General features: G+C 39.7%; 12 non-coding genes across 12 annotated transcripts; all 12 read left to right on the top strand.

Moving 5' to 3' along the window:
• The first annotated feature begins 182 nt into the window (after positions 1-182).
• LOC142346780 (5S ribosomal RNA) lies at positions 183-301 on the top strand. Its single transcript, XR_012759824.1, has one exon. It is a non-coding gene; the product is annotated as a 5S ribosomal RNA (ribosomal RNA).
• Positions 302-1,437: 1,136 nt separating this feature from the next.
• On the top strand, positions 1,438-1,556 carry LOC142346779 (5S ribosomal RNA). Its single transcript, XR_012759823.1, has one exon. It is a non-coding gene; the product is annotated as a 5S ribosomal RNA (ribosomal RNA).
• Positions 1,557-3,444: 1,888 nt separating this feature from the next.
• LOC142346778 (5S ribosomal RNA) lies at positions 3,445-3,563 on the top strand. The gene has a single exon (XR_012759822.1). It is a non-coding gene; the product is annotated as a 5S ribosomal RNA (ribosomal RNA).
• Positions 3,564-4,699: 1,136 nt separating this feature from the next.
• On the top strand, positions 4,700-4,818 carry LOC142346777 (5S ribosomal RNA). The gene has a single exon (XR_012759821.1). It is a non-coding gene; the product is annotated as a 5S ribosomal RNA (ribosomal RNA).
• A 1,512-nt stretch (positions 4,819-6,330) lies between these two features.
• LOC142346776 (5S ribosomal RNA) lies at positions 6,331-6,449 on the top strand. Its single transcript, XR_012759820.1, has one exon. It is a non-coding gene; the product is annotated as a 5S ribosomal RNA (ribosomal RNA).
• Positions 6,450-7,585: 1,136 nt separating this feature from the next.
• LOC142346775 (5S ribosomal RNA) lies at positions 7,586-7,704 on the top strand. The gene has a single exon (XR_012759819.1). It is a non-coding gene; the product is annotated as a 5S ribosomal RNA (ribosomal RNA).
• A 1,324-nt stretch (positions 7,705-9,028) lies between these two features.
• LOC142346774 (5S ribosomal RNA) lies at positions 9,029-9,147 on the top strand. Its single transcript, XR_012759818.1, has one exon. It is a non-coding gene; the product is annotated as a 5S ribosomal RNA (ribosomal RNA).
• Positions 9,148-10,283: 1,136 nt separating this feature from the next.
• Positions 10,284-10,402, top strand: LOC142346773 (5S ribosomal RNA). The gene has a single exon (XR_012759817.1). It is a non-coding gene; the product is annotated as a 5S ribosomal RNA (ribosomal RNA).
• A 1,136-nt stretch (positions 10,403-11,538) lies between these two features.
• Positions 11,539-11,657, top strand: LOC142346770 (5S ribosomal RNA). The gene has a single exon (XR_012759815.1). It is a non-coding gene; the product is annotated as a 5S ribosomal RNA (ribosomal RNA).
• Positions 11,658-12,793: 1,136 nt separating this feature from the next.
• LOC142346769 (5S ribosomal RNA) lies at positions 12,794-12,912 on the top strand. Its single transcript, XR_012759814.1, has one exon. It is a non-coding gene; the product is annotated as a 5S ribosomal RNA (ribosomal RNA).
• Positions 12,913-14,048: 1,136 nt separating this feature from the next.
• On the top strand, positions 14,049-14,167 carry LOC142346768 (5S ribosomal RNA). Its single transcript, XR_012759813.1, has one exon. It is a non-coding gene; the product is annotated as a 5S ribosomal RNA (ribosomal RNA).
• Positions 14,168-14,928: 761 nt separating this feature from the next.
• LOC142346767 (5S ribosomal RNA) lies at positions 14,929-15,047 on the top strand. The gene has a single exon (XR_012759812.1). It is a non-coding gene; the product is annotated as a 5S ribosomal RNA (ribosomal RNA).
• The last annotated feature ends 476 nt before the right edge of the window (positions 15,048-15,523 follow it).

Here is a 15,523-nt window from a genome sequence, read left to right as displayed (position 1 = left end):
TTTGTCATAATACACTGTTTGGCTACGAATTGCATAAATTATAACACAACCGTGGCTAAAATTGCATGTATTAAGTGACTATTTTGCAAACCGCAAGGCGGCCAGTTAAAGTAATCCTATATATGAATATAAGACTACAATACAATACTGTTGTATATAAATTCGCTCCCGCTCACGCAAATGCCTACGACCATACCATGTTGAATGCACCGGTTCTCGTCCGATCACCGAAGTTAAGCAACATTGGGCCTGGTTAGTACTTGGATGGGTGACCGCTTGGGAACACCAGGTGTTGTAGGCTTTTTCTTTTGAGTATTCAAACCTCATAGAATACTTTTATTCGATATTTACACTTTTTAGAGCCTCAAAAAGCCTCGGTGATCGAAAAAGTTAAGCCTCATCGAGCGCGGATACTTTTTTGGAAATGGGTAAAAACTTGTCCAAAATGGTTCGCTGTGCCAGATTTTTTTGTTTTATCCCAATCTATGGCTCAAGTGGAGCATGCCCACAAAAAATGAGCCAATTCGGACTAAAATTGACGATTTGGTGACCAAAACAAAGTTCGGTGATCGAAAAAGTTAAGCCTCATCGAGCGCGGATACTTTTTTGGAAATCGGTAAAAACTTGACCAAAACGGTTCGCTGTGCCCAATTTTTTTGTTTTATCCCAATCTATGGCTCAAGTGGAGCATGCCCACAAAAAATGAGCCAATTCGGACTAAAATTGACGATTTGGTGACCAAAACAAAGTTCGGTGATCGAAAAAGTTAAGCCTCATCGAGCGCGGATACTTTTTGTAAATGACAATTTCAGCAATAACCATTGCTCCAAACACACCCCATATACTTGTAAAGGCCATTCTAATAGTTCCCCTGCTTGCGTATACTGTATATTTGATATTTGGAACTGTCTCGGAAACATCAAAACTAATTGTAAATTTTCCCTTTATTAAACTAACTTTTAAGTTAGTGCAAATCGCTCAGTTCCATTCTTTAGGCTGCACTCCGCTAACGCAGAGTGCGTTCAAATAAAACTTATCAAATAGAGTTGATACTTACCTATTTAATAAGTTTATCACAACAATTAGGCTAAAAGCAATTCGCCACTGATTTTCCCAATTACCGGCCTAAACCCACTGAAGTCATGCTTCCGGTTCAATGTCCGGTTATACAGGTTCCCCGTACCCAATCCATCTGTGCTTTGTTTTGCTGCCGTTCCACTGTATTGTGGATGGTTGGAAGCAAAAAGTTTGCGCTTTTGTCATAATACACTGTTTGGCTACGAATTGCATAAATTATAACACAACCGTGGCTAAAATTGCATGTATTAAGTGACTATTTTGCAAACCGCAAGGCGGCCAGTTAAAGTAATCCTATATATGAATATAAGACTACAATACAATACTGTTGTATATAAATTCGCTCCCGCTCACGCAAATGCCTACGACCATACCATGTTGAATGCACCGGTTCTCGTCCGATCACCGAAGTTAAGCAACATTGGGCCTGGTTAGTACTTGGATGGGTGACCGCTTGGGAACACCAGGTGTTGTAGGCTTTTTCTTTTGAGTATTCAAACCTCATAGAATACTTTTATTCGATATTTACACTTTTTAGAGCCTCAAAAAGCCTCGGTGATCGAAAAAGTTAAGCCTCATCGAGCGCGGATACTTTTTTGGAAATGGGTAAAAACTTGTCCAAAATGGTTCGCTGTGCCAGATTTTTTTGTTTTATCCCAATCTATGGCTCAAGTGGAGCATGCCCACAAAAAATGAGCCAATTCGGACTAAAATTGACGATTTGGTGACCAAAACAAAGTTCGGTGATCGAAAAAGTTAAGCCTCATCGAGCGCGGATACTTTTTTGGAAATCGGTAAAAACTTGACCAAAACGGTTCGCTGTGCCCAATTTTTTTGTTTTATCCCAATCTATGGCTCAAGTGGAGCATGCCCACAAAAAATGAGCCAATTCGGACTAAAATTGACGATTTGGTGACCAAAACAAAGTTCGGTGATCGAAAAAGTTAAGCCTCATCGAGCGCGGATACTTTTTTGGAAATCGGTAAAAACTTGACCAAAACGGTTCGCTGTGCCCAATTTTTTTGTTTTATCCCAATCTATGGCTCAAGTGGAGCATGCCCACAAAAAATGAGCCAATTCGGACTAAAATTGACGATTTGGTGACCAAAACAAAGTTCGGTGATCGAAAAAGTTAAGCCTCATCGAGCGCGGATACTTTTTTGGAAATCGGTAAAAACTTGACGAAAACGGTTCGCTGTGCCCAATTTTTTTATTTTATCCCAAATTATGGCTCAAGTGGAGCGTGCCCACAAAAAATGAGCCAATTCGGACTAAAATTGACGATTTGGTGACCAAAACAAAGTTCGGTGATCGAAAAAGTTAAGCCTCATCGAGCGCGGATACTTTTTTGGAAATCGGTAAAAACTTGACCAAAACGGTTCGCTGTGCCCAATTTTTTTGTTTTATCCCAATCTATGGCTCAAGTGGAGCATGCCCACAAAAAATGAGCCAATTCGGACTAAAATTGACGATTTGGTGACCAAAACAAAGTTCGGTGATCGAAAAAGTTAAGCCTCATCGAGCGCGGATACTTTTTTGGAAATCGGTAAAAACTTGACGAAAACGGTTCGCTGTGCCCAATTTTTTTATTTTATCCCAAATTATGGCTCAAGTGGAGCGTGCCCACAAAAAATGAGCCAATTCGGACTAAAATTGACGATTTGGTGACCAAAACAAAGTTCGGTGATCGAAAAAGTTAAGCCTCATCGAGCGCGGATACTTTTTGTAAATGACAATTTCAGCAATAACCATTGCTCCAAACACACCCCATATACTTGTAAAGGCCATTCTAATAGTTCCCCTGCTTGCGTATACTGTATATTTGATATTTGGAACTGTCTCGGAAACATCAAAACTAATTGTAAATTTTCCCTTTATTAAACTAACTTTTAAGTTAGTGCAAATCGCTCAGTTCCATTCTTTAGGCTGCACTCCGCTAACGCAGAGTGCATTCAAATAAAACTTATCAAATAGAGTTGATACTTACCTATTTAATAAGTTTATCACAACAATTAGGCTAAAAGCAATTCGCCACTGATTTTCCCAATTACCGGCCTAAACCCACTGAAGTCATGCTTCCGGTTCAATGTCCGGTTATACAGGTTCCCCGTACCCAATCCATCTGTGCTTTGTTTTGCTGCCGTTCCACTGTATTGTGGATGGTTGGAAGCAAAAAGTTTGCGCTTTTGTCATAATACACTGTTTGGCTACGAATTGCATAAATTATAACACAACCGTGGCTAAAATTGCATGTATTAAGTGACTATTTTGCAAACCGCAAGGCGGCCAGTTAAAGTAATCCTATATATGAATATAAGACTACAATACAATACTGTTGTATATAAATTCGCTCCCGCTCACGCAAATGCCTACGACCATACCATGTTGAATGCACCGGTTCTCGTCCGATCACCGAAGTTAAGCAACATTGGGCCTGGTTAGTACTTGGATGGGTGACCGCTTGGGAACACCAGGTGTTGTAGGCTTTTTCTTTTGAGTATTCAAACCTCATAGAATACTTTTATTCGATATTTACACTTTTTAGAGCCTCAAAAAGCCTCGGTGATCGAAAAAGTTAAGCCTCATCGAGCGCGGATACTTTTTTGGAAATGGGTAAAAACTTGTCCAAAATGGTTCGCTGTGCCAGATTTTTTTGTTTTATCCCAATCTATGGCTCAAGTGGAGCATGCCCACAAAAAATGAGCCAATTCGGACTAAAATTGACGATTTGGTGACCAAAACAAAGTTCGGTGATCGAAAAAGTTAAGCCTCATCGAGCGCGGATACTTTTTTGGAAATCGGTAAAAACTTGACCAAAACGGTTCGCTGTGCCCAATTTTTTTGTTTTATCCCAATCTATGGCTCAAGTGGAGCATGCCCACAAAAAATGAGCCAATTCGGACTAAAATTGACGATTTGGTGACCAAAACAAAGTTCGGTGATCGAAAAAGTTAAGCCTCATCGAGCGCGGATACTTTTTGTAAATGACAATTTCAGCAATAACCATTGCTCCAAACACACCCCATATACTTGTAAAGGCCATTCTAATAGTTCCCCTGCTTGCGTATACTGTATATTTGATATTTGGAACTGTCTCGGAAACATCAAAACTAATTGTAAATTTTCCCTTTATTAAACTAACTTTTAAGTTAGTGCAAATCGCTCAGTTCCATTCTTTAGGCTGCACTCCGCTAACGCAGAGTGCGTTCAAATAAAACTTATCAAATAGAGTTGATACTTACCTATTTAATAAGTTTATCACAACAATTAGGCTAAAAGCAATTCGCCACTGATTTTCCCAATTACCGGCCTAAACCCACTGAAGTCATGCTTCCGGTTCAATGTCCGGTTATACAGGTTCCCCGTACCCAATCCATCTGTGCTTTGTTTTGCTGCCGTTCCACTGTATTGTGGATGGTTGGAAGCAAAAAGTTTGCGCTTTTGTCATAATACACTGTTTGGCTACGAATTGCATAAATTATAACACAACCGTGGCTAAAATTGCATGTATTAAGTGACTATTTTGCAAACCGCAAGGCGGCCAGTTAAAGTAATCCTATATATGAATATAAGACTACAATACAATACTGTTGTATATAAATTCGCTCCCGCTCACGCAAATGCCTACGACCATACCATGTTGAATGCACCGGTTCTCGTCCGATCACCGAAGTTAAGCAACATTGGGCCTGGTTAGTACTTGGATGGGTGACCGCTTGGGAACACCAGGTGTTGTAGGCTTTTTCTTTTGAGTATTCAAACCTCATAGAATACTTTTATTCGATATTTACACTTTTTAGAGCCTCAAAAAGCCTCGGTGATCGAAAAAGTTAAGCCTCATCGAGCGCGGATACTTTTTTGGAAATGGGTAAAAACTTGTCCAAAATGGTTCGCTGTGCCAGATTTTTTTGTTTTATCCCAATCTATGGCTCAAGTGGAGCATGCCCACAAAAAATGAGCCAATTCGGACTAAAATTGACGATTTGGTGACCAAAACAAAGTTCGGTGATCGAAAAAGTTAAGCCTCATCGAGCGCGGATACTTTTTTGGAAATCGGTAAAAACTTGACCAAAACGGTTCGCTGTGCCCAATTTTTTTGTTTTATCCCAATCTATGGCTCAAGTGGAGCATGCCCACAAAAAATGAGCCAATTCGGACTAAAATTGACGATTTGGTGACCAAAACAAAGTTCGGTGATCGAAAAAGTTAAGCCTCATCGAGCGCGGATACTTTTTTGGAAATCGGTAAAAACTTGACCAAAACGGTTCGCTGTGCCCAATTTTTTTGTTTTATCCCAATCTATGGCTCAAGTGGAGCATGCCCACAAAAAATGAGCCAATTCGGACTAAAATTGACGATTTGGTGACCAAAACAAAGTTCGGTGATCGAAAAAGTTAAGCCTCATCGAGCGCGGATACTTTTTTGGAAATCGGTAAAAACTTGACGAAAACGGTTCGCTGTGCCCAATTTTTTTATTTTATCCCAAATTATGGCTCAAGTGGAGCGTGCCCACAAAAAATGAGCCAATTCGGACTAAAATTGACGATTTGGTGACCAAAACAAAGTTCGGTGATCGAAAAAGTTAAGCCTCATCGAGCGCGGATACTTTTTGTAAATGACAATTTCAGCAATAACCATTGCTCCAAACACACCCCATATACTTGTAAAGGCCATTCTAATAGTTCCCCTGCTTGCGTATACTGTATATTTGATATTTGGAACTGTCTCGGAAACATCAAAACTAATTGTAAATTTTCCCTTTATTAAACTAACTTTTAAGTTAGTGCAAATCGCTCAGTTCCATTCTTTAGGCTGCACTCCGCTAACGCAGAGTGCATTCAAATAAAACTTATCAAATAGAGTTGATACTTACCTATTTAATAAGTTTATCACAACAATTAGGCTAAAAGCAATTCGCCACTGATTTTCCCAATTACCGGCCTAAACCCACTGAAGTCATGCTTCCGGTTCAATGTCCGGTTATACAGGTTCCCCGTACCCAATCCATCTGTGCTTTGTTTTGCTGCCGTTCCACTGTATTGTGGATGGTTGGAAGCAAAAAGTTTGCGCTTTTGTCATAATACACTGTTTGGCTACGAATTGCATAAATTATAACACAACCGTGGCTAAAATTGCATGTATTAAGTGACTATTTTGCAAACCGCAAGGCGGCCAGTTAAAGTAATCCTATATATGAATATAAGACTACAATACAATACTGTTGTATATAAATTCGCTCCCGCTCACGCAAATGCCTACGACCATACCATGTTGAATGCACCGGTTCTCGTCCGATCACCGAAGTTAAGCAACATTGGGCCTGGTTAGTACTTGGATGGGTGACCGCTTGGGAACACCAGGTGTTGTAGGCTTTTTCTTTTGAGTATTCAAACCTCATAGAATACTTTTATTCGATATTTACACTTTTTAGAGCCTCAAAAAGCCTCGGTGATCGAAAAAGTTAAGCCTCATCGAGCGCGGATACTTTTTTGGAAATGGGTAAAAACTTGTCCAAAATGGTTCGCTGTGCCAGATTTTTTTGTTTTATCCCAATCTATGGCTCAAGTGGAGCATGCCCACAAAAAATGAGCCAATTCGGACTAAAATTGACGATTTGGTGACCAAAACAAAGTTCGGTGATCGAAAAAGTTAAGCCTCATCGAGCGCGGATACTTTTTTGGAAATCGGTAAAAACTTGACCAAAACGGTTCGCTGTGCCCAATTTTTTTGTTTTATCCCAATCTATGGCTCAAGTGGAGCATGCCCACAAAAAATGAGCCAATTCGGACTAAAATTGACGATTTGGTGACCAAAACAAAGTTCGGTGATCGAAAAAGTTAAGCCTCATCGAGCGCGGATACTTTTTGTAAATGACAATTTCAGCAATAACCATTGCTCCAAACACACCCCATATACTTGTAAAGGCCATTCTAATAGTTCCCCTGCTTGCGTATACTGTATATTTGATATTTGGAACTGTCTCGGAAACATCAAAACTAATTGTAAATTTTCCCTTTATTAAACTAACTTTTAAGTTAGTGCAAATCGCTCAGTTCCATTCTTTAGGCTGCACTCCGCTAACGCAGAGTGCGTTCAAATAAAACTTATCAAATAGAGTTGATACTTACCTATTTAATAAGTTTATCACAACAATTAGGCTAAAAGCAATTCGCCACTGATTTTCCCAATTACCGGCCTAAACCCACTGAAGTCATGCTTCCGGTTCAATGTCCGGTTATACAGGTTCCCCGTACCCAATCCATCTGTGCTTTGTTTTGCTGCCGTTCCACTGTATTGTGGATGGTTGGAAGCAAAAAGTTTGCGCTTTTGTCATAATACACTGTTTGGCTACGAATTGCATAAATTATAACACAACCGTGGCTAAAATTGCATGTATTAAGTGACTATTTTGCAAACCGCAAGGCGGCCAGTTAAAGTAATCCTATATATGAATATAAGACTACAATACAATACTGTTGTATATAAATTCGCTCCCGCTCACGCAAATGCCTACGACCATACCATGTTGAATGCACCGGTTCTCGTCCGATCACCGAAGTTAAGCAACATTGGGCCTGGTTAGTACTTGGATGGGTGACCGCTTGGGAACACCAGGTGTTGTAGGCTTTTTCTTTTGAGTATTCAAACCTCATAGAATACTTTTATTCGATATTTACACTTTTTAGAGCCTCAAAAAGCCTCGGTGATCGAAAAAGTTAAGCCTCATCGAGCGCGGATACTTTTTTGGAAATGGGTAAAAACTTGTCCAAAATGGTTCGCTGTGCCAGATTTTTTTGTTTTATCCCAATCTATGGCTCAAGTGGAGCATGCCCACAAAAAATGAGCCAATTCGGACTAAAATTGACGATTTGGTGACCAAAACAAAGTTCGGTGATCGAAAAAGTTAAGCCTCATCGAGCGCGGATACTTTTTTGGAAATCGGTAAAAACTTGACCAAAACGGTTCGCTGTGCCCAATTTTTTTGTTTTATCCCAATCTATGGCTCAAGTGGAGCATGCCCACAAAAAATGAGCCAATTCGGACTAAAATTGACGATTTGGTGACCAAAACAAAGTTCGGTGATCGAAAAAGTTAAGCCTCATCGAGCGCGGATACTTTTTTGGAAATCGGTAAAAACTTGACGAAAACGGTTCGCTGTGCCCAATTTTTTTATTTTATCCCAAATTATGGCTCAAGTGGAGCGTGCCCACAAAAAATGAGCCAATTCGGACTAAAATTGACGATTTGGTGACCAAAACAAAGTTCGGTGATCGAAAAAGTTAAGCCTCATCGAGCGCGGATACTTTTTGTAAATGACAATTTCAGCAATAACCATTGCTCCAAACACACCCCATATACTTGTAAAGGCCATTCTAATAGTTCCCCTGCTTGCGTATACTGTATATTTGATATTTGGAACTGTCTCGGAAACATCAAAACTAATTGTAAATTTTCCCTTTATTAAACTAACTTTTAAGTTAGTGCAAATCGCTCAGTTCCATTCTTTAGGCTGCACTCCGCTAACGCAGAGTGCGTTCAAATAAAACTTATCAAATAGAGTTGATACTTACCTATTTAATAAGTTTATCACAACAATTAGGCTAAAAGCAATTCGCCACTGATTTTCCCAATTACCGGCCTAAACCCACTGAAGTCATGCTTCCGGTTCAATGTCCGGTTATACAGGTTCCCCGTACCCAATCCATCTGTGCTTTGTTTTGCTGCCGTTCCACTGTATTGTGGATGGTTGGAAGCAAAAAGTTTGCGCTTTTGTCATAATACACTGTTTGGCTACGAATTGCATAAATTATAACACAACCGTGGCTAAAATTGCATGTATTAAGTGACTATTTTGCAAACCGCAAGGCGGCCAGTTAAAGTAATCCTATATATGAATATAAGACTACAATACAATACTGTTGTATATAAATTCGCTCCCGCTCACGCAAATGCCTACGACCATACCATGTTGAATGCACCGGTTCTCGTCCGATCACCGAAGTTAAGCAACATTGGGCCTGGTTAGTACTTGGATGGGTGACCGCTTGGGAACACCAGGTGTTGTAGGCTTTTTCTTTTGAGTATTCAAACCTCATAGAATACTTTTATTCGATATTTACACTTTTTAGAGCCTCAAAAAGCCTCGGTGATCGAAAAAGTTAAGCCTCATCGAGCGCGGATACTTTTTTGGAAATGGGTAAAAACTTGTCCAAAATGGTTCGCTGTGCCAGATTTTTTTGTTTTATCCCAATCTATGGCTCAAGTGGAGCATGCCCACAAAAAATGAGCCAATTCGGACTAAAATTGACGATTTGGTGACCAAAACAAAGTTCGGTGATCGAAAAAGTTAAGCCTCATCGAGCGCGGATACTTTTTTGGAAATCGGTAAAAACTTGACCAAAACGGTTCGCTGTGCCCAATTTTTTTGTTTTATCCCAATCTATGGCTCAAGTGGAGCATGCCCACAAAAAATGAGCCAATTCGGACTAAAATTGACGATTTGGTGACCAAAACAAAGTTCGGTGATCGAAAAAGTTAAGCCTCATCGAGCGCGGATACTTTTTGTAAATGACAATTTCAGCAATAACCATTGCTCCAAACACACCCCATATACTTGTAAAGGCCATTCTAATAGTTCCCCTGCTTGCGTATACTGTATATTTGATATTTGGAACTGTCTCGGAAACATCAAAACTAATTGTAAATTTTCCCTTTATTAAACTAACTTTTAAGTTAGTGCAAATCGCTCAGTTCCATTCTTTAGGCTGCACTCCGCTAACGCAGAGTGCGTTCAAATAAAACTTATCAAATAGAGTTGATACTTACCTATTTAATAAGTTTATCACAACAATTAGGCTAAAAGCAATTCGCCACTGATTTTCCCAATTACCGGCCTAAACCCACTGAAGTCATGCTTCCGGTTCAATGTCCGGTTATACAGGTTCCCCGTACCCAATCCATCTGTGCTTTGTTTTGCTGCCGTTCCACTGTATTGTGGATGGTTGGAAGCAAAAAGTTTGCGCTTTTGTCATAATACACTGTTTGGCTACGAATTGCATAAATTATAACACAACCGTGGCTAAAATTGCATGTATTAAGTGACTATTTTGCAAACCGCAAGGCGGCCAGTTAAAGTAATCCTATATATGAATATAAGACTACAATACAATACTGTTGTATATAAATTCGCTCCCGCTCACGCAAATGCCTACGACCATACCATGTTGAATGCACCGGTTCTCGTCCGATCACCGAAGTTAAGCAACATTGGGCCTGGTTAGTACTTGGATGGGTGACCGCTTGGGAACACCAGGTGTTGTAGGCTTTTTCTTTTGAGTATTCAAACCTCATAGAATACTTTTATTCGATATTTACACTTTTTAGAGCCTCAAAAAGCCTCGGTGATCGAAAAAGTTAAGCCTCATCGAGCGCGGATACTTTTTTGGAAATGGGTAAAAACTTGTCCAAAATGGTTCGCTGTGCCAGATTTTTTTGTTTTATCCCAATCTATGGCTCAAGTGGAGCATGCCCACAAAAAATGAGCCAATTCGGACTAAAATTGACGATTTGGTGACCAAAACAAAGTTCGGTGATCGAAAAAGTTAAGCCTCATCGAGCGCGGATACTTTTTTGGAAATCGGTAAAAACTTGACCAAAACGGTTCGCTGTGCCCAATTTTTTTGTTTTATCCCAATCTATGGCTCAAGTGGAGCATGCCCACAAAAAATGAGCCAATTCGGACTAAAATTGACGATTTGGTGACCAAAACAAAGTTCGGTGATCGAAAAAGTTAAGCCTCATCGAGCGCGGATACTTTTTGTAAATGACAATTTCAGCAATAACCATTGCTCCAAACACACCCCATATACTTGTAAAGGCCATTCTAATAGTTCCCCTGCTTGCGTATACTGTATATTTGATATTTGGAACTGTCTCGGAAACATCAAAACTAATTGTAAATTTTCCCTTTATTAAACTAACTTTTAAGTTAGTGCAAATCGCTCAGTTCCATTCTTTAGGCTGCACTCCGCTAACGCAGAGTGCGTTCAAATAAAACTTATCAAATAGAGTTGATACTTACCTATTTAATAAGTTTATCACAACAATTAGGCTAAAAGCAATTCGCCACTGATTTTCCCAATTACCGGCCTAAACCCACTGAAGTCATGCTTCCGGTTCAATGTCCGGTTATACAGGTTCCCCGTACCCAATCCATCTGTGCTTTGTTTTGCTGCCGTTCCACTGTATTGTGGATGGTTGGAAGCAAAAAGTTTGCGCTTTTGTCATAATACACTGTTTGGCTACGAATTGCATAAATTATAACACAACCGTGGCTAAAATTGCATGTATTAAGTGACTATTTTGCAAACCGCAAGGCGGCCAGTTAAAGTAATCCTATATATGAATATAAGACTACAATACAATACTGTTGTATATAAATTCGCTCCCGCTCACGCAAATGCCTACGACCATACCATGTTGAATGCACCGGTTCTCGTCCGATCACCGAAGTTAAGCAACATTGGGCCTGGTTAGTACTTGGATGGGTGACCGCTTGGGAACACCAGGTGTTGTAGGCTTTTTCTTTTGAGTATTCAAACCTCATAGAATACTTTTATTCGATATTTACACTTTTTAGAGCCTCAAAAAGCCTCGGTGATCGAAAAAGTTAAGCCTCATCGAGCGCGGATACTTTTTTGGAAATGGGTAAAAACTTGTCCAAAATGGTTCGCTGTGCCAGATTTTTTTGTTTTATCCCAATCTATGGCTCAAGTGGAGCATGCCCACAAAAAATGAGCCAATTCGGACTAAAATTGACGATTTGGTGACCAAAACAAAGTTCGGTGATCGAAAAAGTTAAGCCTCATCGAGCGCGGATACTTTTTTGGAAATCGGTAAAAACTTGACCAAAACGGTTCGCTGTGCCCAATTTTTTTGTTTTATCCCAATCTATGGCTCAAGTGGAGCATGCCCACAAAAAATGAGCCAATTCGGACTAAAATTGACGATTTGGTGACCAAAACAAAGTTCGGTGATCGAAAAAGTTAAGCCTCATCGAGCGCGGATACTTTTTGTAAATGACAATTTCAGCAATAACCATTGCTCCAAACACACCCCATATACTTGTAAAGGCCATTCTAATAGTTCCCCTGCTTGCGTATACTGTATATTTGATATTTGGAACTGTCTCGGAAACATCAAAACTAATTGTAAATTTTCCCTTTATTAAACTAACTTTTAAGTTAGTGCAAATCGCTCAGTTCCATTCTTTAGGCTGCACTCCGCTAACGCAGAGTGCGTTCAAATAAAACTTATCAAATAGAGTTGATACTTACCTATTTAATAAGTTTATCACAACAATTAGGCTAAAAGCAATTCGCCACTGATTTTCCCAATTACCGGCCTAAACCCACTGAAGTCATGCTTCCGGTTCAATGTCCGGTTATACAGGTTCCCCGTACCCAATCCATCTGTGCTTTGTTTTGCTGCCGTTCCACTGTATTGTGGATGGTTGGAAGCAAAAAGTTTGCGCTTTTGTCATAATACACTGTTTGGCTACGAATTGCATAAATTATAACACAACCGTGGCTAAAATTGCATGTATTAAGTGACTATTTTGCAAACCGCAAGGCGGCCAGTTAAAGTAATCCTATATATGAATATAAGACTACAATACAATACTGTTGTATATAAATTCGCTCCCGCTCACGCAAATGCCTACGACCATACCATGTTGAATGCACCGGTTCTCGTCCGATCACCGAAGTTAAGCAACATTGGGCCTGGTTAGTACTTGGATGGGTGACCGCTTGGGAACACCAGGTGTTGTAGGCTTTTTCTTTTGAGTATTCAAACCTCATAGAATACTTTTATTCGATATTTACACTTTTTAGAGCCTCAAAAAGCCTCGGTGATCGAAAAAGTTAAGCCTCATCGAGCGCGGATACTTTTTTGGAAATGGGTAAAAACTTGTCCAAAATGGTTCGCTGTGCCAGATTTTTTTGTTTTATCCCAATCTATGGCTCAAGTGGAGCATGCCCACAAAAAATGAGCCAATTCGGACTAAAATTGACGATTTGGTGACCAAAACAAAGTTCGGTGATCGAAAAAGTTAAGCCTCATCGAGCGCGGATACTTTTTTGGAAATCGGTAAAAACTTGACCAAAACGGTTCGCTGTGCCCAATTTTTTTGTTTTATCCCAATCTATGGCTCAAGTGGAGCATGCCCACAAAAAATGAGCCAATTCGGACTAAAATTGACGATTTGGTGACCAAAACAAAGTTCGGTGATCGAAAAAGTTAAGCCTCATCGAGCGCGGATACTTTTTGTAAATGACAATTTCAGCAATAACCATTGCTCCAAACACACCCCATATACTTGTAAAGGCCATTCTAATAGTTCCCCTGCTTGCGTATACTGTATATTTGATATTTGGAACTGTCTCGGAAACATCAAAACTAATTGTAAATTTTCCCTTTATTAAACTAACTTTTAAGTTAGTGCAAATCGCTCAGTTCCATTCTTTAGGCTGCACTCCGCTAACGCAGAGTGCGTTCAAATAAAACTTATCAAATAGAGTTGATACTTACCTATTTAATAAGTTTATCACAACAATTAGGCTAAAAGCAATTCGCCACTGATTTTCCCAATTACCGGCCTAAACCCACTGAAGTCATGCTTCCGGTTCAATGTCCGGTTATACAGGTTCCCCGTACCCAATCCATCTGTGCTTTGTTTTGCTGCCGTTCCACTGTATTGTGGATGGTTGGAAGCAAAAAGTTTGCGCTTTTGTCATAATACACTGTTTGGCTACGAATTGCATAAATTATAACACAACCGTGGCTAAAATTGCATGTATTAAGTGACTATTTTGCAAACCGCAAGGCGGCCAGTTAAAGTAATCCTATATATGAATATAAGACTACAATACAATACTGTTGTATATAAATTCGCTCCCGCTCACGCAAATGCCTACGACCATACCATGTTGAATGCACCGGTTCTCGTCCGATCACCGAAGTTAAGCAACATTGGGCCTGGTTAGTACTTGGATGGGTGACCGCTTGGGAACACCAGGTGTTGTAGGCTTTTTCTTTTGAGTATTCAAACCTCATAGAATACTTTTATTCGATATTTACACTTTTTAGAGCCTCAAAAAGCCTCGGTGATCGAAAAAGTTAAGCCTCATCGAGCGCGGATACTTTTTTGGAAATGACAATTTCAGCAATAACCATTGCTCCAAACACACCCCATATACTTGTAAAGGCCATTCTAATAGTTCCCCTGCTTGCGTATACTGTATATTTGATATTTGGAACTGTCTCGGAAACATCAAAACTAATTGTAAATTTTCCCTTTATTAAACTAACTTTTAAGTTAGTGCAAATCGCTCAGTTCCATTCTTTAGGCTGCACTCCGCTAACGCAGAGTGCGTTCAAATAAAACTTATCAAATAGAGTTGATACTTACCTATTTAATAAGTTTATCACAACAATTAGGCTAAAAGCAATTCGCCACTGATTTTCCCAATTACCGGCCTAAACCCACTGAAGTCATGCTTCCGGTTCAATGTCCGGTTATACAGGTTCCCCGTACCCAATCCATCTGTGCTTTGTTTTGCTGCCGTTCCACTGTATTGTGGATGGTTGGAAGCAAAAAGTTTGCGCTTTTGTCATAATACACTGTTTGGCTACGAATTGCATAAATTATAACACAACCGTGGCTAAAATTGCATGTATTAAGTGACTATTTTGCAAACCGCAAGGCGGCCAGTTAAAGTAATCCTATATATGAATATAAGACTACAATACAATACTGTTGTATATAAATTCGCTCCCGCTCACGCAAATGCCTACGACCATACCATGTTGAATGCACCGGTTCTCGTCCGATCACCGAAGTTAAGCAACATTGGGCCTGGTTAGTACTTGGATGGGTGACCGCTTGGGAACACCAGGTGTTGTAGGCTTTTTCTTTTGAGTATTCAAACCTCATAGAATACTTTTATTCGATATTTACACTTTTTAGAGCCTCAAAAAGCCTCGGTGATCGAAAAAGTTAAGCCTCATCGAGCGCGGATACTTTTTTGGAAATGGGTAAAAACTTGTCCAAAATGGTTCGCTGTGCCAGATTTTTTTGTTTTATCCCAATCTATGGCTCAAGTGGAGCATGCCCACAAAAAATGAGCCAATTCGGACTAAAATTGACGATTTGGTGACCAAAACAAAGTTCGGTGATCGAAAAAGTTAAGCCTCATCGAGCGCGGATACTTTTTGTAAATGACAATTTCAGCAATAACCATTGCTCCAAACACACCCCATATACTTGTAAAGGCCATTCTAATAGTTCCCCTGCTTGCGTATACTGTATATTTGATATTTGGAACTGTCTCGGAAACATCAAAACTAATTGTAAATTTTCCCTTTATTAAACTAACTTTTAAGT

This window comes from Convolutriloba macropyga, chromosome 9 (assembly GCF_964194025.1).
Source record: "Convolutriloba macropyga chromosome 9, txConMacr16.3, whole genome shotgun sequence".
Taxonomy (NCBI): Eukaryota; Metazoa; Xenacoelomorpha; order Acoela; family Convolutidae; genus Convolutriloba; species Convolutriloba macropyga.
This window is presented reverse-complemented; position numbering and strand designations above follow the sequence as displayed.